Source organism: Ovis aries, chromosome 2 (assembly GCF_016772045.2).
Source record: "Ovis aries strain OAR_USU_Benz2616 breed Rambouillet chromosome 2, ARS-UI_Ramb_v3.0, whole genome shotgun sequence".
In the NCBI taxonomy this organism is placed as follows: domain Eukaryota; kingdom Metazoa; phylum Chordata; class Mammalia; order Artiodactyla; family Bovidae; genus Ovis; species Ovis aries.
In genome coordinates this window covers 10,052,893-10,079,802 of record NC_056055.1, presented here as the reverse complement: position 1 = coordinate 10,079,802, position 26,910 = coordinate 10,052,893, and the positions used below count along the sequence as shown (strand labels likewise).

The 26,910-nt window shown below is 49.1% G+C and overlaps 1 long non-coding RNA gene across 1 annotated transcript; it reads left to right on the top strand.

Moving 5' to 3' along the window:
- Window positions 1-23,260: 23,260 nt before the first annotated feature.
- Window positions 23,261-26,521, top strand: LOC132659279 (uncharacterized). The gene is made up of 2 exons (XR_009599510.1): window positions 23,261-23,408; window positions 24,764-26,521. It is a non-coding gene; the product is annotated as an uncharacterized LOC132659279 (long non-coding RNA).
- The last annotated feature ends 389 nt before the right edge of the window (window positions 26,522-26,910 follow it).

Here is a 26,910-nt window from a genome sequence, read left to right as displayed (position 1 = left end):
CTATGAGGTGAGGAGCTCAGGTACAGGGGGCAGGGAAGGCTTCCTGAAGGAAGTGAGAGTGGGGCTGGGCCCAGAAAATTGACTAGGACTCAGATGTACATTTCCAAGAGGGAATAGGGTGAGCTGAGGCTTGTAGGGAGGAAGTGTGAAGCTGCCCATGGCTCTGAAATTCAGGGCTTGTCTGACAAGCTGAGAAGCATGACTGCCTATGGGCTGGGGGCCCTGATGGAAAGGATAGGGCCAGGTCTGGGCTTTGGAAGAGCCTCTGACTGCAGAGTGGATGGTGGGCTGGGGCAGTGAGATCTGAATCAGGATATCAGATAAGGCCTGTTGCAGGCATCCAGGTGAGAAGGGTGGAGACAGCCAGGGGACAGAGATGAAGGGCTCACAGAGGCTGAAGCCAAGGTGAGTTTGGAATCACCTGGCTTTCCCCCGCTTCCCTCATCTCTCTGACTTCCATTCCTCCAGTTTCCACCTCGCTCACTCTATCCTTTGCTCTTGCCTTATTAAAGAAAAATTATGCTGACACTTATTCAAATGCTGAAGACTTTACTCAAGACTATTGCAGTAGGGAAGAGAGACTGGACTCAGCTCTGAGGGCAGCAAAAATAGCTGGGAACTTGTAAGCAAGGAGCAGGGTGAGGGGTCAGTGGGCAGAAAGTTACAAAGAGGAGGCTTCAAGGATAGGGAAGTGCTTGCTAAACTGGCCTAACAGGATTCTGCTAAAGGTAGGCCAAGGACTTGGATGTCAAGGGAAGAGGGGTTCTTGCTAGACTGACTCAGGATTTTTTGCTAAAAAAGTATACATATTTGTGACCAGGCATACATGCACATGTGTCTGTAGACATATACACACATAAGAAAGGACTGAGGCTGAAGCTGAAACTCCAATACTTTGGCCTCCTGATGCGAAGAACAGACTCATTGGAAAAGACCCTGATGCTGGGAAAGATTGTCCTTTCACATACATTCACACACCCACACATACATACACACACAGGTACACAGACGCACATGTACACACAATACATACACCCATGCCCAAGCAATGTCTACACGAGCACACACACAGTGTATACACGGGTGTTGCACACGACACTGTGACTCTGACCCCCTCCTCCTGTGGCCGCAGCTACTTGCTGGGGCTCCTTGTGTATGTGACGCCAGAGCCTGAGCAGGCGCCCCCAGTGATCCTCTGCTGCCACCTTGTGGCCACTTTGCAGATAGCAGCACTTAGGAGGCCCTGGTTTTTCCGAGGTTCCGTTTGCTCAGTTCAGTTCAGTTCAGTCACTCAGTTGTGTCCAACTCTTTGGGACCCCATGGACTGCAGCATGTCAGGCTTTCCTGTCCATTACCAACTCCCAGAGCTTGCTCAAACTTATGTCCGTCGCGTCGGTGAGGCCATCCTACCATTTCATCCTTTGTCGTTCCCTTCTCCTGCCTTCAATATTTCCCAGCATCAGGGTCTTTTCCAATGAGTCGGTTCTTCGCATCAGGAGGCCAAAGTACTGGAGTTTCAGCTTCAACATCAGTCCTTTAAATGAATATTCAGGACTGACCTCCTTTAGGACTGACTTCCAGTTCCTATGAAGACCCAGATCCAGCCCTGGAAAATTCGGAGCAGCCCCACTCGGTTTTGCCAACTGCTGTGGGTGATCAGTGGGGTCTGGGGCAGGGTGATGACCCAACCCTCTCCAATACCCCCTAATCCTTTTCATGCCCCCTCACCTCCAGGCCCCCGTGATACTATTCTGTCTACGTGGGCCCCACCCACACCCTCCATCTCCCCCGCTGCTCTTTGGGCCCTTTAGGGGCTGTTGCCCCTCTCAGGACCTGGGGACTCCCAAGGAATCTGGAACAGACAGGTGCTCAGTGAGTTGGGGGGGGGGTGGGGAGGGAAGAGATGGGCTTGATCAGCTGTTACCAGGGGAGCTGTAGGCTCTGCCCACCCCAGCAGACAATCGACCCAAGATTTAGCAAGGAGAGAGAACAAAGGCATGAGATTTTTTTCACAATCTTTTAATCTTGCCCTAAGTTATTACTTGTTTACTGATATTTTTATTAGAAAACAGAGGGAGTCTTCGTCTCTAAATGCCCCTCAACAGGAAGAGTCATTGCATATCATCTCTGTCACCTCCTCTTAAGTTGTAACGGGGGAGGGGTGCGCTTTGCAAGGGGATGTTTAAACAAGGAGAGAAACCTCCCTGGCGCCGGGCTGAAAACTCAGTGCTGGCAACATCTGACAACTACTGGATATGATTTGGAGTAGGTAACAGAAGGAACTTTATGCAAACCCCTGTCAACTGATATCTGTTTCTTGGAGTTCTGTGTCTCACTGCCTTATAAAGAAAAGTATTTAGATCTTTCTAAAGTCTGGCAAGAAGAAGGGCATCTTTTCTGGTATTTGGCCGAAAATTAATTTTAAAATGTTATTCGAATGCTCCTTGTGTGCCAGTTACTGCTGCAAGGTGCTGGGATAGACTCATGAGTGAAGCAGGCAGAATTCCTACCTTCTTGGGGCTCATGTTACAGAAGGGGAGACAGAGAGTAAACGAATCAACAGAGATGTGTGAAATCCTGCCAGGTAGGGATGAGGAGATAGACAAAAATAAAGCAGGCTGGGGAGACAGAGAGCGACCAGGCGCAGTTTGGGGTGCTGTGCTTAGTCACTCAGTCGTGTCTGACTCTTGCAACCCCATGGACTGCAGCCCGCCAGGCTCCTCTGTCCATGGGATTCTCCAGGCAAGAATACTGGAGTGGGTTGCCATTTCCTTCTCCAGGCGATCTTCCCAACCCAGGGACTGAACCAGTGTCTCCTGCATTGAAGCAGATTCTTTATCATCGGAGCCACCAGGTGGCCTAAAAGAGGCCTTTCTGAGGAAATGACACGGGTGACACCGGAAACAAGTCAGCAAGCAGGAGGGACACTGATGTGTACCTTGTGTAAAGTATTGATTTTTTTAATTCTTGAAAATTACACAAGTAATTTAGGTTTATTATAGACATTTTGAAAGTACAAGTAAACAACAACAAAATGCACCCACAGTTGCTTTCCCTGCAGGTACACACGCCCAGAGTGCAGACTCATTAAAAAAAATTTTTTTTTTATTTTTAATTGAAGGATAATTGCTTTATAGTATAGTGTTGGTTTCTACCAAACATCAACATGAATCAGTCATAGGTTTACCCATGTCCCCTCCCACTCAAACATCCCTCCCACCTCCCTCCCCATCCCACCTCTCTAGGTTGTTACTGAGCCCTACTTTGAGTTCCCTGAGTTCAGCAGATCCCCATTGGCTGTCTCTTGTGCGTATGGTAGCGTATGTTTCCATGTTACTCTCTCCATACATCCCACCCTCTTCCTCCTCCCCGCCCCTGCCCGTGTCCGTAAGTCTGTTCTCTATGTCTGTGTCTCCACTGCTGCTGCTGCTGCTAAGTCGCTTCGGTCCAACTCTGGGCGACTGCATAGACGGCAGCCCACGAGGCTCCCCCATCCCTGGGATTCTCCAGGCAAGAATACTAGAGTGGGTTGCCATTTCCTTCTCCAATGCATGAAAGCAAAAAGTGAAAGTGAAGTCGCTCAGTCGTACCCGACTCTTCGCGACCCCATGGACTGCAGCTCACCCGGCTCTTCTGTCCATGGGATTTTCCAGGCGAGAGCACTGGAGTAGGGTGCCATCGCCTTCTCCAGTGTCTCCACTGCTGCTGTGCAAACAGGCTCATCTGTACCATCTTTCTCGATTCTGTATATATGCGTTAGTATATGATATTTCTTTTTCTTTTTCTGACTTACTTCACTCTGTATGACAGAGTCCAGGTTCATCCGGGGGACTCCTTCTGGTGTCCTGGATACAACTTAAGACTGATTTATCCTGACTCTGAGAAATGTACTTGGGAACAGCTGTGTGATTGCCTTTTTTGCACCGAGGACGCGCTGTGCCTTGGGTAGTGCTGTCCTACACAAGTTTCCTGGAGTCATTTATGTCATCGGGCCCCCATGGGTCTCTGAGTTTGTGCCCACAAGAGGTGGGCATCACAGGAAGCAGCAGGCACGGACTGTGGAAAGACCGTCCCCAGGCAAGTGTAAGCAGCAGCTGGGATGAAAGGACTGACCAGCCAGAGAGATGGCTAGGTGATTCCGCGCTAGAGAAACTGGGTCACTCCAAATAAGGAGTATTTGGATTCATTGAAGTCCAAGAAGTACATGTTAAAACAAATCAGTCTGCTGTAGAGCAGAGACAAGCACATTATAAATCCAACTATACTTCAATAAATTAAAAAACAAACAAACAAAAAACATTACTACCCATTGGTTGAGCAAGATAGCAAGCTGGATGGTACCAGGTGTAGGAGTGCGCATGGGAAACAGCCCTGGAACAGCAGTGCTGGAGGGCCGCTGATGCAAACAGAATGGCCGTTCCGGAGAGCACTCTGGAACCCACACCCTACCCCTTGATTTATAACCTGGAGACATTCCCATCCAGGAGAGCACCTTTGGGGATGAATGGGAAACAAGGAGCTGTGGGTGTCCGGCCCTGGGAAAAGCGAGTCAACCTGGAGGACGCCCGAGCTGGGATGCCATTGGTAAACAGCAGCAAGCCAGGAGACAGACGGACAGCACCGGGGAAGAGATCTTAAGGCAGGGTTAAGTGAAAAAGCAAGAAACAGAGCAAGGTCGATAGAGCAGCGCCAGCCAGGTAACATTAGCTCTGACCGTTTGGACATTCAGACTCACCGAGACAATTCTGCTTGCTCTCCATCTCATTCCCCCCTGGTCACCATTATGAAACTGCCTTTGCTACCTGGATAATTTCTAGGACTTCTGTTTTTAAACTAGTTTGAAACTTTGCCATCACGTTGCTGGGAATGTCCTGATACACACCGTTGTTTCTGCAGCTCAGCATAGTTTCTTAGTGTTGTTTCTTTAATTCTAGAGTTTATTTCATCTGTTCTGGGCTCTCAGTCATGAACAGCATTTTTTTTTCATCCATCAGCTATCTCCCACATTTTTCTAAAGGACCATATTATCGATTGTAACTTTTGTTTACTTGTCTTTTCCCTTCTGTGTTCTTCTCTGAACCAGTTCAGTTATCCGTGGCGTCAGTTCCAGTGCTCATTGCTGCCAGTGTCGCTGGGGTCCTGCCAGTGTGTCTGGTTTCCTTGTTGCCCTCTGTTGTCTCGCCCACTCCCTTCTGCATCTCATCTTATTGCTATCTCTAGGCCCTGTTCCTTCTTGGGCTCCAGGAGGATAAATGAACTGACTGACAGTGGGTCATTTTGGGAGGTTTAATCACCTCCTGGACACTGTTCTATTTCTCCCCCCCCCCCAATAATTTCCATATTTGTTTGTTTGTTTTCTTTTTACACACCCACTGCTGCCCTGCACAGGACTTGGCCTCTCACAAGTACAGCATTAAGTACAGCCAGCCTTGTCCTCTATCTTCACCTTCTGTGGAACGTGTGAAGGTTAGAGAGGACAGCTACCAGAGTCCTGGTTTGCACAGACCCTGCTTTGGGGAACAGGGAGTGGGAAAGCTTGGAAGCATCTTCCTATTTTTTCTCATCCAGATGGTTCTTTGTGCTGGGAACCTATAAAGAGGGGGTCTTTAAGAAACCCAAACTGAATCAAGTGACTCCCTTCTTAAAGCTATTGATCCACTCCCCATTTCCTTCTTGTTAGAGTCTGAGTCCCTCAACCTGACTTATGGTTCTCTCCAGGAGACCCCAGTTTGATCCCTGGGATGGGAAGATCTGCTGGAGAAAGGATAGGCTACCCACTCCAGTATTCTTGGGCTTTCCTTGTGGCTCAGCTGGTAAAGAATCTGCCTGCAGTGCAGGAGACCTGGGTTCGATCCCTGGGTTGGGAAGATCCCCTGGAGAAGGGAAAGGTTATCCACTCCAGTATTCTGGCCTGGAAAATTCCACAGGCTGTACAGTGCGTGGGGTCACAAAGAGTCGGACATGACTGAGCGACTTTCACTTTTCCACTTCCCAGTCCCCTCATGCCCTCCTCTTTCTGATTCCCCTCGTTGTCTTTGAACTCTATGTGGCTTCCCGAACCCTCCACACTCTCCACAGGCCTCTGTGCGTTTACACAAGCTGCTCCCTGGGGCAACAGCCTTCCCCTGCCCACTCCGGCTCTGCTTGGAGAAGACTCATAAGCCAGGGCTCAGGTGCATCTCCTGCGGGAACGTGGCTCTCATATTCTGATGGACGAGGTCCCTCCACCCTCGCCTGTGCTGCGGTCTTTCATCGTTCCTTACACATCTGCTGGATCCGATTTAGTTTCTGACACTCTATCATCCCTTCCTACACCCTCCTGCGAGGTGCAGAAGCCCCATCCTGTGAGGGACGGGTTTCGTTCACTGTGTCCGCAGGGCCCAGCAGTTGGTACTCCATCAACACTCAAAACTTAACATGTTAGGAGCGCGTAACTACCGTCGCAAACCTGAGCTTCCAGTGCTTCCACTAGAGGGCAGCACTACATAGACGTCGCCCTGAGACCCAGTTCCAACAGCAGGCGGTGCGGGGCTTCCCTGCAGGGCAGTCCGGAGGGCCCCCAGCCCGAGCAGGGCAGCTCCAGAATGTTCCAGACCTTCTGACCAAGGTCTTTTAGTTCTGCCTTTGGCCTGCCCCGAGAACACACAACCCGCCTAGTTCAGTTTTCTTAAGAACATTTTAGAATCCAGGAAAGGGATTATGAGGGCCAAGGAAAGGGAGGGGCTTTGTCCTGGTGGAGGAAAAGGTGACCAGGAGAAGATCGGACTAAGCCTTCAAGGATTGCTTAGGAAATGCAAGGGCGGGACGAACATCCTACAAAATTGGACATTTACTAAACTACTCATTTTTGGCTTAGCATTTAAAACAAAAAAAACACATTACCTAAATTGCTTGAGAAATCTGAAAAGACCTGTGCATAATCCGTCTTTGCAAAGACAGAAACTCAATCTGCCTCTGCTCGTGGGAACAGAATATAAAAACAATTTCCGGCTCTGGGGTCTGAATGGTGAGGAGGTGGGCAGCCGGGGAGCAGTGCCAGCTCTGCAAGGTAAGGTGGGCAGAAATTAACACCCCAAACTGCCCTCTTCCATACTGTCATTTCGCCAGGTTAAAAAAAGCTATTCCCAATCAGGCTGCTTCTGATGGCCTCGGAGCTGATGTGGAAGCCGCCAAATGTGTGTATTTGTGGAGTTCTAAGTAGGTCAGATATTTCTGTCGCTAATTATTACTTGTGAAAAAATATGTCGTGAGCTTGCTGCGGGGAGAGAGTATTGAAAGCAGCATTGATCTTCGGAAACTCCAGCCAGATTTATCCACACAGGGCTGGCGTCCCGAGGACTGTCGAAAGAGGAGGAAACATCCTCAATCCAGGTCCACAGGGGCAGTTGCTGGAATCCCAACAGGAAGACCAGAAACCTGGGTTCTAGCCCTTGATTTTTAAAAAATGTATATATATTTTAATGAAGGATAATTGCTTTACAGAATTTTGTTTTGTCAAACCTCAATATTAATCAGCCATAGGTACACACATGTCCCCTCCCTCTTGAACCTCCCTCCCATCTCCCTCCCCATCTCAACCCTCTAGGTTGATACAGAGCCCCTGTTTGAGTTCCCTGAGACATACAGCAAATTCCCATTGACCATCTATTTTACATATGGTAATATGAGTTTCCACGTTACTCTCTCCATACATCTCACCCTCTCCTCCCTTCTCCCTGTGTCCATAAGTCTGTTTTCTAAGACTGTTTCGCCTTTCAGTCAGTCAATTCAATCACTCAGTCATGTCCAACTCTTTGCGACCCCATGGACTGCAAGCACGCCAGGCCTCCCTGTCCATCACCAATTCAAACTCATGCCCATTGAGTTGGTGATGCCATCCAGCCATCTCATGTTCTGTCGTCCCCTTCTCCTCCTGCCGTCAATCTTTCCCAGCATCAGGGTCTTTTCCAATGAGTCAGCTCTTCACACCAGGTGGCCAAAGTATTGGAGTTTCAGCTTCAGCATCAGTCCTTCCAATGAACATTCAGGACTGATTTCCTTTAGGATGGACTGGTTGGATCTCCTTGCAGTTCAAGGGACTCTCAAGAGTCTTCTCCAACACCACACTTCAAAAGCATCCCTGTAAATTAGCCCTTGATTTTTCACATCCCTCTTCCAAGCTTCAGTTTTCTCGTTGGGTTAAATTTTATTCTCCGTGCAAAGATTCTGATGCCATGACCTCCTCAGTGGAAAGTCACTTTCAGGGGACCTGAGATTTCCCTTCTGTTTAAGGGATGTGCGGGACTTCCCTGCTGCTCCGGTGTTCCCAATGTAGGGGATGCGGGTTTGACCCCTGGTTGAGGAACTAAGATCCCACGGGACACACGGCATGGCCAAAAAAACCACACTAAGGGATATGTTTTTCTGTTCTGGTAGAGTCAGACAAGGAATCAGTTCAGAAATGAGATTAAAAAAAAAAATTGGCATTGAATATTAGCAGGAAATTTTGCTGGATTTCCTTGGATTAGACCCACGTGCCTAAATATTTGCAGAGTGATGAATATGTGTTGAATGTTGAGGCAGGCGTGTTCGCACACAAATGGGTATGACTCTGCCCACTTCATTCAATCTAGGATTGGTGGCTCCTTCTTATTGAATTTCAGGGGATGGGGTGATTTGTCCAAGGTTACACACACAGTAAGTAGTAGAGATTCAAACGCAGCTTCTTGCATCAGTATCCTAAACCAGCCCCCATAGCTGTGCTTGAATGAGTGGTTAGGAGGGCAAAGATAGCCCCTCCCCGTCTCCTAGATGTAAAACCTGGATACCAGGGCAAGATGCTGCTCTAATTAGTTTTATTTTACAGGCTCTGAGACTTGTCAATGCTTTATGCAAAGTTATGCAGAATATGCAAATCAGGGGTGACTGTGGTTATGTTGTTACCACAACAGCACCTGTGAACCTCTGATCTGGAAAGTTCTGCCTACGGAGTGTCCTGGTGGCATGGGCTGTGGGCAGGGGTCCTAGGCATCTTTCCACAAAGTCACACTCACACAAGTCCCTTCTAAGAGTTGTGTTCCAGGAGTTGGAATGTAAGTGCCCTTACCATACCGACAGTATTAACCCCAAATATCTGGGCAGGAGGGTTTCCCAGGTGGCTCAGCAGTAAAGAATATGCCTGCCAATGCAGGAGACATAGGAGATATGAGTTCGTTCCCTGGGTGGGGAAGATCCCCTGGAGGAGGGAATGGCAACCCACTCCAGTATTCTTGCCTGGAAATACCATGGACAGAGGAGCCTGATGGGCTACAGTCCATAGAGTGGCAAAGACTCGGACACAGCTGAGCAACTGAGCACGCATGCCCACTTCTGGGCAGGAATGAATTCAGTTGATCTGAAAAGTTCTTATTTTTGTTTTTAAACAGGTGAGTCTCAGTTTCCTTGCCTTCAAAATGAGTGTGTTGGTCTCGATGATCTTTAAGGTCCTGTGATAACTAGGAATCTTCGGAGTCCTGCACTGAGACTTCTGGAAATTACCATCCTCTCTCTCTCTCTCTTCAGTACTCTGCTTAGTATTCTCTTTAGCCCCTGGCCCACCTCTCTTCAGCACTCCTCACCACCACCACCACGCCGTTCATGCGTTCATGCTCCCCTGCAAGCTGTTTGGCCCTGTGGAACCTGCTGTGCCTTTTTTTTTTTTTTTCTGGCCTCTCCTGCTTTGCACATGCTGTTTCTGCTCCCTGAAATGCCTTTCCCTCTCCAATGTCTAACTCCTTCTCTTCCCTCATGGGCCAGGTGATCATTTAATTTCTTTCTTTCTTTCTTTTTTTTTTGGCTGTAAAATGCAGCATGTGGGATCTTAGTTCCCTGATGAGGGATAGAACCTCTGCAGTGAAAGCCCCGAGTCTTAACCGCTGGACCAAGGAATTCCCCTTCACGAACCAGCTGAGTGCCACCTACCCCTGCCCAGCACCCCTTGCAGAGCAGGTAGCTTCAGCCCATTCTCTTTAAAAAAGTTATTTATTCTGGCTGTGTTGTATCTTGGTTGCAGCATGCAGGATCTAGTAGCCCAACCAGGGACAGAACTGGGGCACCCTGCATTGGGAGTGCAGAGCCTTAGCCACTGGGCTACCAGGGAGGTCCTCTGTCCTGGCCTCTTGAGAGCATTTACTAGCTGGCTACAGGAGATAGTAAGCCCAGGAATGGTAAGCCCACTGGGGACAGAGGCCCCAGGCATAGGGCCCAAGACTGTCAGAGTAGTCATGCATCCATATTTAAGGGATTTACAAATCAAATAATAAATGTATCCCCTCATTTTAGTTTCGAATTTTCCAAAGGAAGCAGTTGCCATGAACTCCCTCTACCTAGCTTATGACTTTCGATTAAAAATAGGTGTAGGGACACCAGGCTCCTCTAACTCCCTAACATGAATTTTAATTTTTAATCACTTGAGGAATCAGTGCACTATACCTATGGGAAAATGATGAGGAATCAGCCACATAAATTAATGGAAAGTATGTATTCACATTATCTAACTATATTAAGTGTGAATAACAATTAATTATGGATTCTACATGCAGTCTTGTCTCCGAGAATTCAATGTGAAGGAATTTAAAAAGTCATTCTTCACCACCCCCCCCCACCCCCGTATGCTCCACCCCAGGCCATAACATAAAAAGCAGTGGCCAAAGAATTTTCCATAATTTATGAAAATCATCATCGTAGAGAAAAAATAACTCTCATTAGGAGCATAATAACTTGGAAGAGAAACTGCACCCAAGTGTGGCTGTTAATGCTGCCGCAGTCGCCTGACCGCCCTTCCCTTCCCCCTGCATTTATTCCTTCTCCCGTCCACGCGCTGTCCTCTGTGATGCGGTCGTCAGCGGATAAGAACATGAACTCAAGAGTTGGATTGTTTGAGTTCGAAACCAAGTTCATTTACTCCGCAGCTGTGTGGCCTGAGGCAAGTCGCTTAACCTCTCTGTGCCCCCACTTATCTGTAAAATGGAGATAATAATAATAGCTCCCACCGTATAGGGCTGGTATGTGTGTGTGCGCACGCACAGGCAAGGGTAGGAAATAAGCCAATACGTGTATAGTGCTTAGTACAGAGCCTAAGCACCCCGTCGGTAGAAAGATAGATGGCAAATAGTTTTCCAAATTTAAGAGGCTCGTGATGTCCCAAGCAGAGGGATGCCTGTGTCTTGGGCTCTCGGAGGAGAAAAGGAACGGCGTCCAGCCCGCGAAGGAGACAGGCGTGGGCTCCGCGTCAACGGACAGGGTGGATTCTGCTTTTGTGTCCGTTTTGCTGTGCTTCCAACCTTCTTCCAGGGTGTGAGCCTGGTGTTAATGCCTGGTGCTACTTAAGATAGGCTTTCTGTCCTTGGAGAGTTTGCTCACTGGTGAGGGAGAAGAGACTATAAATAAGCAAGCTCATTTAAAATTACAAATAGTGTGTGCTACATACGGAGTGAGGAAGGTGCTATGATAGGAAGCGATGGGGCTTCCCACAGAAGGGGGACACGTGACGTTTAGGTCACGATCTGAAGGGTAAGGAGGAGCGGGGGTAGGGAGGGCGGGGCCGGAAGCTTTCGGGTCTTGGCGTGTGTGCTATTCTCTCTGGGACTGGTCTTTCTCTGTTTCCATTTTTTAAAGTGTGGTCCGCCATGGCAGACTGCTGAGCCAACGCAGATGAAAACACTGCCATCAAGGATGCAGAAAACTCGATTGACGGTGGCATAGACTTGACCATAGTTTACGCTAACGAAATGCCACGAGACAATGGGGAAAGGACCGAGTTTAGAAAACTGGCCTGCTCTAGGAAGAAAAAACGAATTCTGCCTTACCCCACACAAATGCTGGACTCCAACACTGAGTAAAGACATTAAGTTAAAACTCTAAAGGAGGTGGAGGAAAGTTGGAGATAGTAGGTTTCTGATTTGGGAATGGGGGCAGGGTGGGAGAAGATTTCCTAACCAAAAGGTGCAATGAGCCAAAACATTGCTAAATTGTGCTGTTTCAAAAATTAAAGACTTGTGTTCAGCAGAGGAGAGCATAGACCAAGTAGGGAAACCCAAGCTGCAGATACGTCGTACATCTGTATTACGTCTAAAAGTGTTTACCTATAATGTACAAAAGACTCCTTCTGGCCATTGACAGGCTTCACTTGTGGCTCAGCTGGTAAAGAATCCGCCTGCAATGTGGGAGACCTGGGTTCGATCCCCGGGTTAGAAGATCCCCTGGAGAAGGGAACAGCCAATGAAGGGAAAACTCCAGTAAATTCGATACAAATGGCCATCAAGCTTGTGGAGAGATACACGAAAGTGCTAACATCCAAAATACACAAATGAAAACAATACATGGAAGCCACCTTCTAAACCTCAAAACGATGACGCTTAGAAAGGTAGATGCCAGCAAGGATGCCAGGACCAGGGGTGCAGCTGGGAGCCACTCTCAGGGAGGCCGAGGACGGCAGCAGGAGGGCTGCTGGCCGGGAGGCCAAGGGCCCCTGAAGGCCGCTTGCTGCCCCACAACCAGCCATGCCTGTGGCCTAGGGCTGGCTGTGCCTGGAAAAGAAGGCTGTTGTTACTTAGTTGCTCAGTTGTGCCTGATTCTTTGGAACCCCCTGGACTGTAGCCTGCCAGACTCCTGTGTCCATGGGATTTCTCAGGCAAGAATACTGGAGTGGGTTGACATTTCCTTCTTCAGGGGTTCTTCCCGACTCTGGGATCAAACCCACATCTCTTGCACTAGCATAAGGATTTCCTCCCAAATTACACACATTACTGCCACCAGCCTAGCTACATAGGGCAGCATTTGCCTGAAGGGGGAGCCCTTTGCTGGTTCACTCAGGGCCACCATTTGGGCTCCAAAATCCCGGGCCTGTGGAAGGCCATTCACCTACACTTAAGAAAATTAGACACTTAGCCAGCAAGATGACTCCTGGATGTCCATCTCAGAGACATCACGTTGGACCAAAGGGATCCTTCATGAAGCTGCCACAGGGGCTGAGTGTGAAGGGTCGGGGAGTCTGGAGGCGACCCACAAGTCCATCACTGGGGGAAGGGATGAGAAAAATGACTTTGGGTTCTCACCATGGGATACTGTGCATGGTTAGAAGCAACTATTACACGCCACTGAACACACCTTGGTGCCGAGTGGACGAAAAAAATAAAAAGAACCAGCCTGAGAGCTATAGCATAGAATTAGTTATGTTAATTAAAAGCATATACAAACACAGAAAGCCTGACATGCTCTGTAAGGATTCATACATATTTAAGAATATATATCAACCACATCAGTAAGATGCTTCCAGGGGGAAGAGAATGATAGTCGGGATCAGGGATGAAAGAGAAGTTGAAAAACAGAACCATGAACCTGAGGGAAGGGTCGTGACCAGTTCAACAGGGAAGATATGCTGGGGGCAAGGAGATGAGGGCCTTTGCTTCCGGCACCTGAGACTGATAAAGGTGGGAAAGACAACCAAACTGATAACAAAAGCAGAATCCACCCGTTGAGGTTGAGTCCACACCTGTCTCCTTCCAGTGCACGCGTGCTCAGCCATGTGCAACTCTTTGCAAGTCTATGGATGTAGCCCGGCAGGCTCTTCTGTCCACAGGATTTTCCAGGTAAGAATACTGGAGTGGGTTGCCATTTACTCTTCCAGGGAACCTTCCCGACCCAGGGATTGAACCCTTGTTTCTGCGTCTCCTGTATTGCAGGCAGATTCTTTACTATTTGAGCTACTGGGAAGCCTCTACTTCATGGGCTGGGCACCATTTCTCCTCTGAGAGCCCCAGGTATGTGCTTCACTTTGCTTGGGACATCAGGAGCCTCTTCAAGAGGGAAAATCATTTGTCATCTATCTTCCTACCATTGCAAACAGCAGGCCCTCACAGAAGCTTGTTGGACTGACTCCCTCGCACTTCAGAGCAGCAGGGCACCCCACACATTGATGTCAACTCAGGGCAGAGGGAAACGGCGTACGCGCTGACCACGGCCTCCAGTCCACGCACTCGGCCCGTTGATTGGCTCGCCTTACACAGTGTTCATCTCCGTGATAATTACTTGTTCATTCGAAGGTTCCCCCACCAAACTGTCGGCATCCTGATGGAAGGACCAAGCCTGTCTGGCTTCTTCCTGGATCCTCGCATCCCACTGGCTCTGACTTGTTGACTGTGCTCATAATCAGAGGCCACACAGATATATCAAAACATGAACAGATATTGAGCAAATGGCTGAATCTGCGTCTTTGGAGAGCAGGTCGTATCCTGTGTCATTCTGCAGAGACGCACGTATTTCTTGGAAGGAATAATGCCTCTCAAGGGAACGAAAAGGCCATCCTTTGATGCATTAGGTCCCTGTGGGTGATGACATTAGGGCTGTGGCTTTCCAGAGTGGATCTACTAAGCCTTGGGACTGGCACCAGCACAGCCACTGGATTCTGACTCTCCACTGGATGCCAAGACTTATTAAGACACAAAAATTAAGTGTAAGGTGCTGAGCTGGAAGGTATGGTTAGTGTTTATGACAGGGTGGGAGGAGTGTTTATGACAGACAGGCTGGAAGAGGAGCTCATTGGCTGCTTCGCATGCCTTTTCATGTACACAAACTCATCGCCATGGCAATTCTTTTCCCCGCAAGTTCTCTCCAAGCAGCCATTTGTGTTTCTTGATTTCTACACAAAGATGACCTTGTTAGGTCCTGTTAGGCAGAAACAAGTCAAACTCACCAACAACACAGGCTCCCCATACCCACTTTCCCTTGGGCTAATCGCAACACGCCTGCGATGCCCCTTCAGGTGGCTTAAAATGAGAAGCTTGATGGTTAATTTAAATAATCGGCAGTGTCAGCTCCACCATCTGCGAAGGGCTCCTAACCCTTCAGCTGTTCCCCTTCAGCAGAGGATCTGTCTTCTGGCTCAGCAGGATTATAAAACCCCCGGGCCAGGCGACCCCAGGGCTCCCCCAAGTGCCAGTGCTGGTCTCGTCACGACTGGGTCTTTCTGGGAACCTGCAGTGCCTGACCCAATGCCCAGCATCCCCTTTGGCCTGGCAGTTTACCGATTTCATCCTTTTTCATCCCTACTAAAGGAAACTCGATTGACTTGACCTATTATTGCTGTTCTGTTAATGACTGGTGTAAATATTACCTTCTAATGACACAGAATTTTGAATTCCCCCCCCAAAAAAAAACATTGGCTGGGTTATTTTACTGTCTTGTTCTTCCAAACAGTCTTGTTTTCATTCTCCTAAGATTTTAGGGGGCCACTCCCTGGGGTGGCGAGGTGAGAGTGAGCCAAGCAGGTCTCTTTCTTCCAGAGAGTCTCCAACCTGGAGGGGGCGGGGTCCAGCAAGACCCAGCGCAGGTCCTGGACCACCTTTGCGAGGAGAACCTTATTCATGGCAGGGAGGCTGAAGCCACCAGGGGGCAGCATTCACCACGCTGGGATAGAGCCAGGTGTGGGCCCCAGCTGCTGCCCCAGTCACCCCGGACCCCAGGCGAGGTCTGGTTTGGTGAATGAGCCATATTGAGCTCCCAGAAGCACGGGAGAAGCACCAGCCACGGGGGGCTGGAGCTCATCCATGAACTCCATGATGAGTCTCTCTACGAGCCTGGGGAGGAGGGCAAGGAGAGAATGGTAGAGAAAGAGAGCGTCACAAAACCGTGGGTGGAGGTAAGGGCACAGGGCTCAGCTCTTCCATCCCTTCCTTCACCTGACACATTTCCTGAGCTCCTACTCCAAGCCACACATGGGCACTTTCCCAGAGATGAACAAAAGGACAGAAGATTAAAATAAAACCATCAGTCGTTTGGCCTTTTGGAAGAAACAGTGGGGGATTTGCAGAGCCCCACCTTTCTGGTAGGAGTCCTGTGCTCTACCCTGCAGGGCAGGGTGGGACATGGCTTCGCAGAACAGAGGTACCACCCTAGAGGTGAGAAACGCACCCAGAGCTCTCCTGACACTTGAAGACCTCCAAGATAATGCTGCTTGCTTTACTGGTTTTCTGGAATGCCGGCTTCAAAGCGTGCGGCCATCCTGCAGCAAACATCACGTCATTTCCTCCTAATTTTTCTTTCTGGCTCCAAACCAATGGGGTTCCTTTGTCTATGGCCTAAAGGGAAACCAGGGCAACCATGAAAAATTACATTTTATAAACCTGCTGTTTTATAAAAAACTGTATTTATGAAGCTACAAAACAAACAAAAAGGAATTGATGAACAGGAACTCAAAAGAGGGTGATTTTGGTTAAGATCAGAAATCCAACTTAATCTTGTTTAAGAGATCAAAGTGATTTATTGATTCACCCTCTCAGGAACAGGGATGGCTAACAAATAAAATACTCTGTTTCAGGCTTCCCTGGTGGCTCAGCTGGTAAAGAATCTGCCTGCAACGCAGGAGACATTGGTTCGATTCCTGTATTGGGAAGATCCCCTGGAGGAGGGCATGGCGATCCACCCCAGTATTCTTGCCTGGAGAATCCCCTGGACAGAGGAACCTGGGGGGCGGGGTACAATCCACAGGGTTGCAAAGAGTTGGCTGCGACTGAGCATGCACGCAGGTTGGAATAAAGGTTTTATTTGTCTTCCATAATGTTCAGAAGTGGGCAGCCCAGGGCAGTTGAGAGGGCTTAAAACTGTGCCCCATCCTCAGCTTGCTCTCCCAGCCCCAGCTGGTTGCTGTGGTGGTGAGGAAGTTGGGAGTCCTTCGCCCATACCCACAGGGGTGGGAGGCGGAAACAAACGTGGAAAAGGCGAAAGGAAGGAGGCTTCACCATTAACCTAAAGGAGGGGCTCCTGACCTCCACAAGAGCTTGCCTGGCATCCTCTGTCTGGATTTTTCCACCTCTCCCTTCCCTCATGCACTTGCTGCCTAAAAACATCGAAATCTTATATAAAATGAAACAACTGGCTTCTCCACAAACAACAGCCCCTTCAACTAGCTTTTTTCTTCTCTAAATATTTCTTTAATGTTATATCTTTGATTTCAAGACATTTCAACAACCCCCCTAAAGGATCTCAACATTTTCCCTGAACTAGAAAAATAAAAAATGAAACACTCTGTTGAGAAGAAAAGGAAAATTGTATGTTCTTTTGTTTACATGAGTGTACAGAAAATCTTTACAGATCTCCATGTGGCCTTGGTGATTTTCCATTGTGATATGGAAAGAGAAATGGATAAACGGGACTTTGCAACCAATCTCAGGGGATTTCTTTTCTATTTAGGTGACCCCTGAAAGGCTTCTGAGCATAGTTATTTTTGAAAGAAAAGAGGAAACGCTGAGGGGTAGCCACCATTAACAATAGTTCACCCAGATACTAACTTATTCTGATGTTTGCTGGGTTTTATTTTTATTTAATCTGATGTTTTGATATAATTGTTGGCATTCTGTTTTTGACCTTAAACCAGTATAATTCATCTTGGGCTTGCCAAGAGAGGGAATGGACTGTCAGTGATCAAGATACAATCTATTTTCCTAAATTTATGACTTGAAAATTATGTTCGTCGAGATGATGTTGAGTGAGGTTCATGGGGAAGGGGTGGGGATGTGGCAGTACTTTGCTCTTCACTCACTTTGATCATAATTTACCCTTCGATCACCTAGAATAGGAGCTTATTTCTGCTCACCCAAAGCTTCCACCAAGAGGCCTTGGGAAGAACTTGAGCCACGTCCTGACCTATGAATTCTGGATACAAAAAGTGTAGATTCAAAATGAAGAACTGCTTTCTTAAAATTCTGAGCTATGTAAATTCTTGGTATGGTGGACTGAGTATTGCGCTGGGAGTCAGTTAATGCAATCCTCCAAAAAGCCTTAAGAAGAAAGTTGTTATCATGCCCATTTTACAGATGAAAGTACTGAGATGTGGAGAGTTGAACTAATTTGCCCAAATCGGCAAACAGTGGAGACTTGGAGCCTTGGATTCAAGCACAGGCTCCTACCTTAGAGGCTGGGATCCCAAAGACCCAGGGCACCTTGCTGTGTGACCTCAGGTAAATCCCCTCCCGTCTCAGGGCCCTAGTTTCCTCTTCTCTAAAACAACAGGGCTTGCCTGACTGGTTTCTAGGATCCTTTCTAGCATTGACTACAGATAAAATTTCATGATCTTCCTCAAAGTCTAGCAGGCATCCAGACTTAAGTAGGAGGTTGCAGTCAAGTTTCCCCTCCAGAGTCTGAAGAAAGAGAATTTAGTATGGATGGAAAGAAATAGCATTTAGTTAGGGAATATGTGTGCTATTGATACATATTTTACACATGTACTTGACTGCCATTCTCTCTTTACCATAACTTAACAGTTCAGTCGCTCAGTCGTATCCAACTCTTTGCGACCCCATGAATCGCAGCACGCCAGGCCTCCCTGTCCATCACCAACTCCCGGACTTCACTCAGACTCACGTCCATCGAGTCCGTGATGCCATCCAGCCATCTCATCCTCTGTCGTCCCCTTCTCCTCCTGCCCCCAATCCCTCCCAGCATCAGAGTCTTTTCCAATGAGTCAACTCTTCGCGTGACGTGGCCAAAGTACTGGAGCTTCAGCTTTAGCATCATTCTTTCCAAAGAAATCCCAGGGTTGATCTCCTTCAGAATGGACTGGTTGGATCTCCTTGCAGTCCAAGGGACTCTCAAGAGTCTTCTCCAACACCACAGTTCAAAAGCATCAATTCTTCGGCACTCAGCCTTCTTCACAGTCCAACTCTCACATCCATACATGACCACAGGAAAAACCATAGCCTTGACTGGACAGACCTTAGTTGGCAAAGTAATGTCTCTGCTTTTGAATATACTATCTAGGTTGGTCATAACTTTTCTTCCAAGGAGTAAGTGTCTTTTAACTTCATGGCTGCAATCACCATCTGCAGTGATTTTGGAGCCCCCCAAAATAAAGTCTGACACTGTTTTTGCTGTTTCCCCATCTATTTCCCATGAAGTGTGATCTTAGTTTTCTGAATGTTGAGCTTTAAGCCAACTTTTTCACGCTCCTCTTTCACTTTCATCAAGAGGCTTTTGAGTTCCTCTTCACTTTCTGCCATAAGGGTGGTGTCATCTGCATATCTGAGGTTATTGATATTTCTCCTGGCAATCTTGATTCTAGCTTGTGCTTCTTCCAGTCCAGCATTTCTCATGATGTACTCTGCATAGAAGTTAAATAAGCAGGGTGACAATATACAGCCTTGACGTACTCCTTTTCCTATTTGGAATCAGTCTGTTGTTCCATGTCCAGTTCTAACTGTTGCTTCCTGACCGGCATACAGATTTCTCAAGAGGCGGGTTAGGTGGTCTGGTATTCCCATCTCTTTCAGAATTTTCCACAGTTTAAGGTAGTTATTTTTATCATCCCCATTTTACAGGTATAGAAACCAAGGTTCAGAGAAGGACTGTGGCTTGTTCCAGGTCACACAGTTGAGGAGTGGTGGAGCCAGGATTAGCCTCCAGATTCCCACAGAAGCCTGTTCTTCCCCTATCAAAGCACACCCTGTAATCACCTGATTGTCTGTGTCCAGTCTAGACCGTGAGTTCTGAGCGGCAAGGACTGTGTTTTAGCCTCTCTGTCTGTTGATGGGGCCGCAGTATGCTGTGCTGTGCCCAGTCGCTAAGTCGTGTCTGACTCTGTGACCCATTGGGCTGTAGCCTGCCAGGTTCCTCTGTCCACGGGATTGTTCAGGCCAGAATACAGGAGTGGCTGCCCTTCTCTTCCCCAGGGGATCTTCCCAACCTAGGGACTGAACTGGAGTCTCTTGTGTCTCCTGCACCGCAGGCAGATTCTTTATCTGCTGGGCCATCAGGGAAGCCTTGTCTGTCGAGGGAACTGCAAAGGGTCTGGTCTGAAATAGATGATCAAGAAACATTGTCCAATGGACGTGTGAGTGTGACACCCCAGTGCTCACTCTAACCACTGAGGTAACTGCATAGGTGGAAGGAAAAAAAAGCAAGTATGGGGCATGGGGCTCAGAAACAGTCTTTATTTACAGGGTCAACATCATGAACTGACTCAGTTCCCAAACCTAGATGCTCACCCTCTCTCACAAGTTCAGAACTGAGCTCAAATTGAGCAAATTTTTGTTGAAAGTCTTCTATTTTCTCTAAATAAACTCCTAGTAAACCAGGAGGCCTGTGACCTCATTCTCTTTTCATGCTGGCTGTGATGTAGTTAGAAAGCTTACTCTTGAGTTTTTTTTCCTTTGTGCGTTTCAATAGTTTCAAAATTTTTGTATAATGATTTTTTAAAAGCAAATTAAGTGCTTACTTGTTTTAACACAAGATCAATAATGACATTGGATCTTCATCCTTCAATGCTTTGGAAAGCAGCAAAGTGGTGATTGGGGGTTGTATATTCAAAAGGCACTGAATTAAAGAGTACTTAAAAAGAAAAGGAAATGACTCTATGGAGCAGAAGGCAGCCCAAGTGGAAAACCTGCTGCTACCGCTGATATCCACAAGAGGGCGCCAGGGTCACCAGGAAGGCAAAAATCAAGCCTAATATCCACTTCTGCGGCAACTGAGACCCCTTCTATGCAAAAAAGCAGGTTCTGGAACATCAGCCATGATTCCGCCTCTCCTGCACTTCACAGTTTAAGTTAGTCTCCTCCTCCTCCTCTTGTCCTTAAGCCCGCAATGGTTTCCACCCCTGGGGCATCTGTGGTTCTCTTTTACCTAGTGGAGGGAACTGTTGGCATTTTAGGGGTGTGTGGATGTGTGTGTGTGTTGGGCAAGCAGAGGTGTAAACAGGCTCCACAATCTGTAAAACGGCTGGCCACACACCTGAGAATTCCTTCATGAAGATATGGCGTTCCCAACAATAGCACTCCCTTTTAAAACTCTGGGTCTGCAACAAGCATATTAAAGACATATTTCACCAACCTTTTCAAAATCAACTTGGCTTTTGAGAGTAGACAAGGGAAAGCAGATGAACGCATAACAGATGTGTATCGTCTCCTGAAGAGGGGAGTGGCAGGAGAGCCCAGGGTGGGAAGTTGGGAGCCTATCTTTCCTCCACCACACTGAGTCACCTTGCCCAAAACCCACTGTGGGCATTTTGCTTATGTTGTCTCATTTAGGACCACAAGAGTCCTGGGAAGGAGGCACTACTCTCCCCACTTTACAGATGGGAAAACTGAGGCCTAGAGAAGTTAAGTCATCTGCCCAACATCCCCCTCCCACCCCCTGCCCCTAGCACTTCAAGGATATATGGAAGCAAGACTTTAAGCCCAAAAGAGCCCAGGCTTCACTGCTCCTGCTGTTGCCTCTATTGAGGCAGATCCAGGCCTAGGAGTGACTGTCCAGGGAAGGGATGAAAAAGCAGGAGTGGGTTGGAACTCAAGCTCCTGACTCAGGAGGCCAAATTATCCACTTTAGACCTCAGCAGGCTGCGGGGAGGCCATCACTGGTTCAAGTGTTCTGTGAGCGGGTATGTGAAGTCTTTTATGTTTTTTTTTTCCAATTAATGCATTCTGTACTTACACTTCTTACTATAATTACTGTGCGGTAATTAACAAGGGAAAATAACACATCTGGGTCTGTGCTGCAACTCCAAACAGATGCACAAGATGCCGAGGCACGTGCAGGCCCTTTCAGTTATTTGACAAATAGGTCTTGAGCACCCACTAAGCAGCAGTTTGCTGAGGTGCCAGAGGTCCTCAGAGAGCCACTGAGCAAGGTCCCTGGCGGGAGGGTGGGGGGTGGGTGGCAGATAGACAGTGGGTGTGTAAACACATCAAAGATGTCAGTTTATGGTAAGTGCGGTGAAGACAATAAGGCTCAGGGACACGTGGCCAAAGCAGTCTCTTCCTGGAGGTGGCACATGAGCTGTGGCCTGTGGAGATCCGGGGAGAAGCAGGCCAGGCTGGGGGATGGGCAAGTGCCAAGGCCCCCGGTGGGAGAGTGGCTGACCCAGGCCTTCTCCCCTCTTCTCTCTCTATCCTGGCAAAGGAACCCCCAGAAAGTCCCTGCCCTGGGGGTCTGGTGGCCCTGACGCCCAGGGCCTTGTTTGAAAGCCACCCTGCAAATGGGCAGACCCTGACAAAGGCCTGCCCTGCCCCTAGCCCCAGGGGGCGCCCTCCACTATCTTTTCTTTCATTTGCAGTCACTTTGCTGGGGAGCGTTCCAGGTAGAGCTCACAGAAGGTGCAAATGCCGGAGTCAGGAGAGGGTGTGGAAATTAGTCCGGAAGAGAGTTGGTGGGGCTGAAGGTGGGGTGTAAGGGAAAGGGCTGGGGAGCTGAGGGACGAGCTGGATCCGGGGGGCTCCGGGGGCAGGCGCTCTCCTGGGGGGCAGAGGGGAGTTGCTCTCCTTGGTGGTGTTATCATTCCCCACATAGAGGTGACTTGCCTCTTAGGTTGGAAGCTGGAAGCACGCAGTCCCTGGGTGGGATGGAAGCCCCCAGCTAGTGCCCCCTCGGCCTCCTTCACTCCTCTCCCCCGCCCAGTCCAGACACCCAGAGAGGCTTCCCAAGGCTGCCCCTGTCCACCAAGGGACGGAGCCAGCATTTGGAAAGGGGAGTCCCTGAGGGTAGTGGGGACACTGGGACCTTCCCAGAGGTGGGGACTGGGCCACTGGGAAGGCAGAGGCTGGGGAGAGGAGGGGAGGGGGCTGGGAAGGGACAGAGGAGGGAGAAGGTACCCCAGGACTTGGTCTGCACACCCTTTCAAACAGGACTAACCCCCCAGGCAGGCCACGAGGACCTCTGGGTCTCTCCTTCCTGGGGTCTCAGTTCCTCCATCTGGACAGGTGGGATTGGACCAAAAGCCCTCTTCCAGCCCTTTCTGTTGGGTTCTCTAAATCCTCGGTCCCCTGCTTCCTGGTTTGGGGGTGGGGGTGGTTTCTTGCTCTTTGCGTGGGGTGGGGGTGGGTGGGTAGGCGCGGTGAGAAATGCCTCTTCTAGACAGAAGTGGTCTCCACTCGGCTCTGTTGGGTGGACCACCGCCTTCCGCTTCTAGTGATTCTGTGCGCATCCTCCCCTCCCCCCTTCACCCTTCCTCCTCACTCCCCACCCCCATCCTGCTGCCTTCTCTGGGCCCGGAGGCACCCTCTAGAATTAGCTCTCCCGCCCCAGGCTCCCTGTAAACTCTCCCCGAGGGTCCCTCTCTTCCTCTGAGGAGGCGGAGCCACTGGGGACGTCCCCAGGCAGCCGAGCTGAGTGCTCTGCCCCGGGGTACAAGGCTGGAGGTGCCGAGTCAGCGCTGCCGCGGCGCTGGGTCCCGCGGGCTGGGCGGGGGTGCCCGGGGCGGGTGGGGGCGGTGCTGGTGGTGAGCGGGGCTCTGGTACCACCCCGCCCTCCAACCGGGGAAAGCACGCTGGGAAACCGACACTGGCTTTGCATCTGACTTGCTGTTGACCTTGGACCCTCTCGGATCTGTTTCCTCGTTAGTAAAGTACGGAGATCATAACAGTACTAACCTCCAGAATGAATGCGTGCTGGCCAAAACCGCTACGGTAAGCAAGGGTTCTGTACCATATACTGGGGGAGGGTCTCCTTTTATGGAAGCGCCAGAGGGGCGTGAAGTGTTGGTCTCACTCCTGTCTGACTCTTTGCGACCCTATGGACTGTAGCCCACCAGGCTCCTCTGTCGGTGGGATTTCCCAGGCAAGAACACTGGAGTGAGTTGCCCTTCCCTTCTCCAGCGGATCTTCCCAACCCAGGGACAGAACCCAGGTCTCCTGCATTGCGGGCAGATTCTTTACTCTCTGAGCCAGAATACTGACGGTGACCAGAGCGGTGCAGACGTCAGATTTGGAATCCAGCCGCCCGAGTTCCCATCTCAGTGGCCTTGGCAGGTCACACTGTTTTTTCCCCGGCCTCAGTTTCCTCATTTGTGAATTGGGGCTGCTGTTAGCAGCGCCTACTGCCTTAGTTTGAGAATTCTGTGTGTTCATTCATGTGAAGAGCCTGGAAGAGTGACGGGTACAAGAAGTGCCCATGAGGTACTAACTCTTGCCTCTGTCGTCCAGTTCTGCAGGCGGGGTAATGAGGCCCTCCTTCCTGTGCGGTGACTCGTGGGCCCACCGCTGATAACAGATCCCCCTGCAGCTCCTTCAGGGAGTCAGGCTCACTGACTGGGGTTCCACCCGCTTTGCTCCCCTGTTGATCTCTGCTCCCAGCCCACTCCCGTGTCTTCGCCAGGTTGTTCTGCTGAGAATGAGGCACTGCCCTGGGTGGAGGCAGAGATGCCCAGTGGTGGACTAGCTCTGAGCTTTTGAGGGAGTTTAAGACAGTTTAAGTCAGATTCAGGCTCTTGACCTAGAGGGTACCCCTTGTCTGGACTGTTGGGGGCAATGGGGAGAAGCCTGGGCTCTGAACTATGCCTGGAAGCTCCTGCTGGCTTTGTCGAGTGAAAAGATCCAAGGCTATGGAGGCAGACAGACCTGGGCTGGAATTCCACCCCAACCACTTATGCTCGGGATCCTTAGGCAAATACTTCCCTTCTAAGAGCTCTGTTCTCTTAACTGTAAATGAAACTGTAAGAGCTACCTCCTGAGGGTAATGGCAAAGCTTAGAGGTAATGGCAAAGCTTAGGAGAAGGCAATGGCAACCCACTCCAGTACTCTTGCCTGGAAAATCCCATAGACGGAGGAGCCTGGTACGCTCTAGTCCACGGGGTTGCACAGAGTCGGACACAACTGAAGCAACTTGGCGGCAGCAGCTTAGCAGAGGTAATTATGCAAAGCCCCTCCCATCATGTCTGGCACCCATGACACGGTAACTGGCATTAGGGTTATTGTCATTTCTGAGGACTTGCTGTATGAACTTGTGTGTGTCTCCTACCTTCTCTGAGCTTCATTTTCCCCAGCCTGGTGATGAGAAGGCTGATCAGATCTTTAATGCTGCGGTGGATCTAAACTTCTGTGATACTTACGGAGATGGAAGATGCTGCCCACGTCTGCTTGGCACTTGCCGGATCTGTTCACACCTAAGGCTTCCTAACTCACGCACCTGGAACTCTGCCTGAGAGCTTTCTCTGGCTGCAGGAGCAAACTTGGCCTGCACATGGGGATGACCAGCAAAGTCAGGGAGTTAATGCTGCAGGAGTGAACGTCAAGCACTGATGGATGAGAGCTGGTGAATGTATATCCCGACTTCCTAACTTCCCTGTGGGCAGCTTTGAGACCTTTCAGTCGTATGCCTCCTGTTGTTGCCCAGCTGGAGGGAGCCCCAGTTGCCCACAGGAGTGGCCTGCTCCTCATACCCCTCGATGTGGCTTCCTTCCCTCCCGAGCCATGTCCCTGCCCCTTGGTGGTGCTTCCTGGATCAGCTGCCATAGAAACTGCGTGCTCGGCCCTGGAGCTTAGTGTCTCCCTGAGTGGTCCTGGCATGGTGGTCATCATCAGCCCTGGAGGCTTTGAGGGGCACAAGCCTGGGTGGCAAATCTGGAAAACAAATCTCCCTTCCCCGAAGATCAAGTCCAAAGGATAACTATTCCAGGAGCCAGGGATAGACGACTGTCTGTCTTATACCACCTTGGTGCTGGTACCTGGATCTTAAAAGACTGTTTGAAATGTATCCTGAGTGAAACAACCAGGGCTGGGAATGCTGAGTGCAAGAATGAATGAATGAGCATTGACCCACGGATCTCCATCCACATCGCTGCTGCCTCCAGGCTTATGACAAGGAAGGCCTGGCAACACTTAGGGCTGTGGGGAAGGAGTAAGTTGTTTGAACAAGGGAGCCATGATTCACAATCAAAGCAGTAATAAGAGCCCAGACATCATGAGTTCACCTGTCTAGGTCACAAATTACCTTCACATCTAAGATCTCACTTACTATCCCCAACGACCTGACCAGGAAGGTTTTCTTTTAATTACTATGATTATTAGTTGTATCATCATTACCCGCATTTCATCTTACTGTAGGATGTAGCCAGTGCCTCCTGAGTCCTGACAGACATGAATAATCAGTCAAGGTGTCCTCACCCACTGAGCCTCAGCTCCTTCTCCATCTAGCACTGTAGGCAGGGCTACCAATCAACTGATGTTGGCATGAAAGCTGAAACCCATCTTGCTTCCCTGGCTAGCAGCTTTCCTGACAACAATAAATTCTTATTAAATTAAATTGAAAGGCTCAAGCAAGAAGAAGCAAGCTAGGCTTAGGGCCTGTGTCTCCTGATGTCTCACCCAGTGCAGCGCTCTTGAGTGCAGACATCAGTTAGAAGGCTGCTTCGTTAAGAACGTTTCCGTCATTTCTCTAACTTAATGAGACAGCCCCAGATACTGGGATGACATGTGCACACAAACAGATGCACACACCCTTTCTCCAAGGCAGACTTCCCTAAAACTTGAAAAAGGAAAAGGAAAAAAAATCAGGACTTTCCTGGCAGTCCAGCAGTTAAGACTCCTTCCTTCCAATGCAGGCGGTATGGGTTCGATCTCTGGTTGGAGAAATAAGATTCCATATGTCTTGCAGCCAAAAAAAAAAACAAAACAACCCTATACCTGTGGTGATAGTTACACAACTCTGTAAATATACCAAAAACAATTGAATTGTGTACATAAAGCAAGCAAATTGTATGGTGTATACATTATAACTCAATAAAGAAAATTTTTAAAAGTCACTGAGCAGTGTTGGCAAGGAGATCAGGCAAAAGGGAGTTGGGCCAGTTGCTTCAACCAGGTAAACGGGCTTCCTAAACCACGCAGTGAGGCCAGACACCACAGGGAGGCCCTGCGCGGTAATGAATTAATCACTGATAACAAAGACTCAAAGTTACTCTTATCTCTAAACAGGGAAATGCTTTTTGACCAGCAAATTGGTAATTTTCATTTTTATCACTGCAAAAGCATGAATTTTCTTTTGCTTTGTTACTTCGCAGACAAAAAGTGTTCCTTTTAGCATCTAGGGCCAGCAGCTGAAGGCCCCTACTGCATAGGTCCCTGCTGGCCAGAGTGGGGAGAGGACTTACTGAGCCCCCAGCGTGGGGACCCTTGCCTGAGCCATGTGACC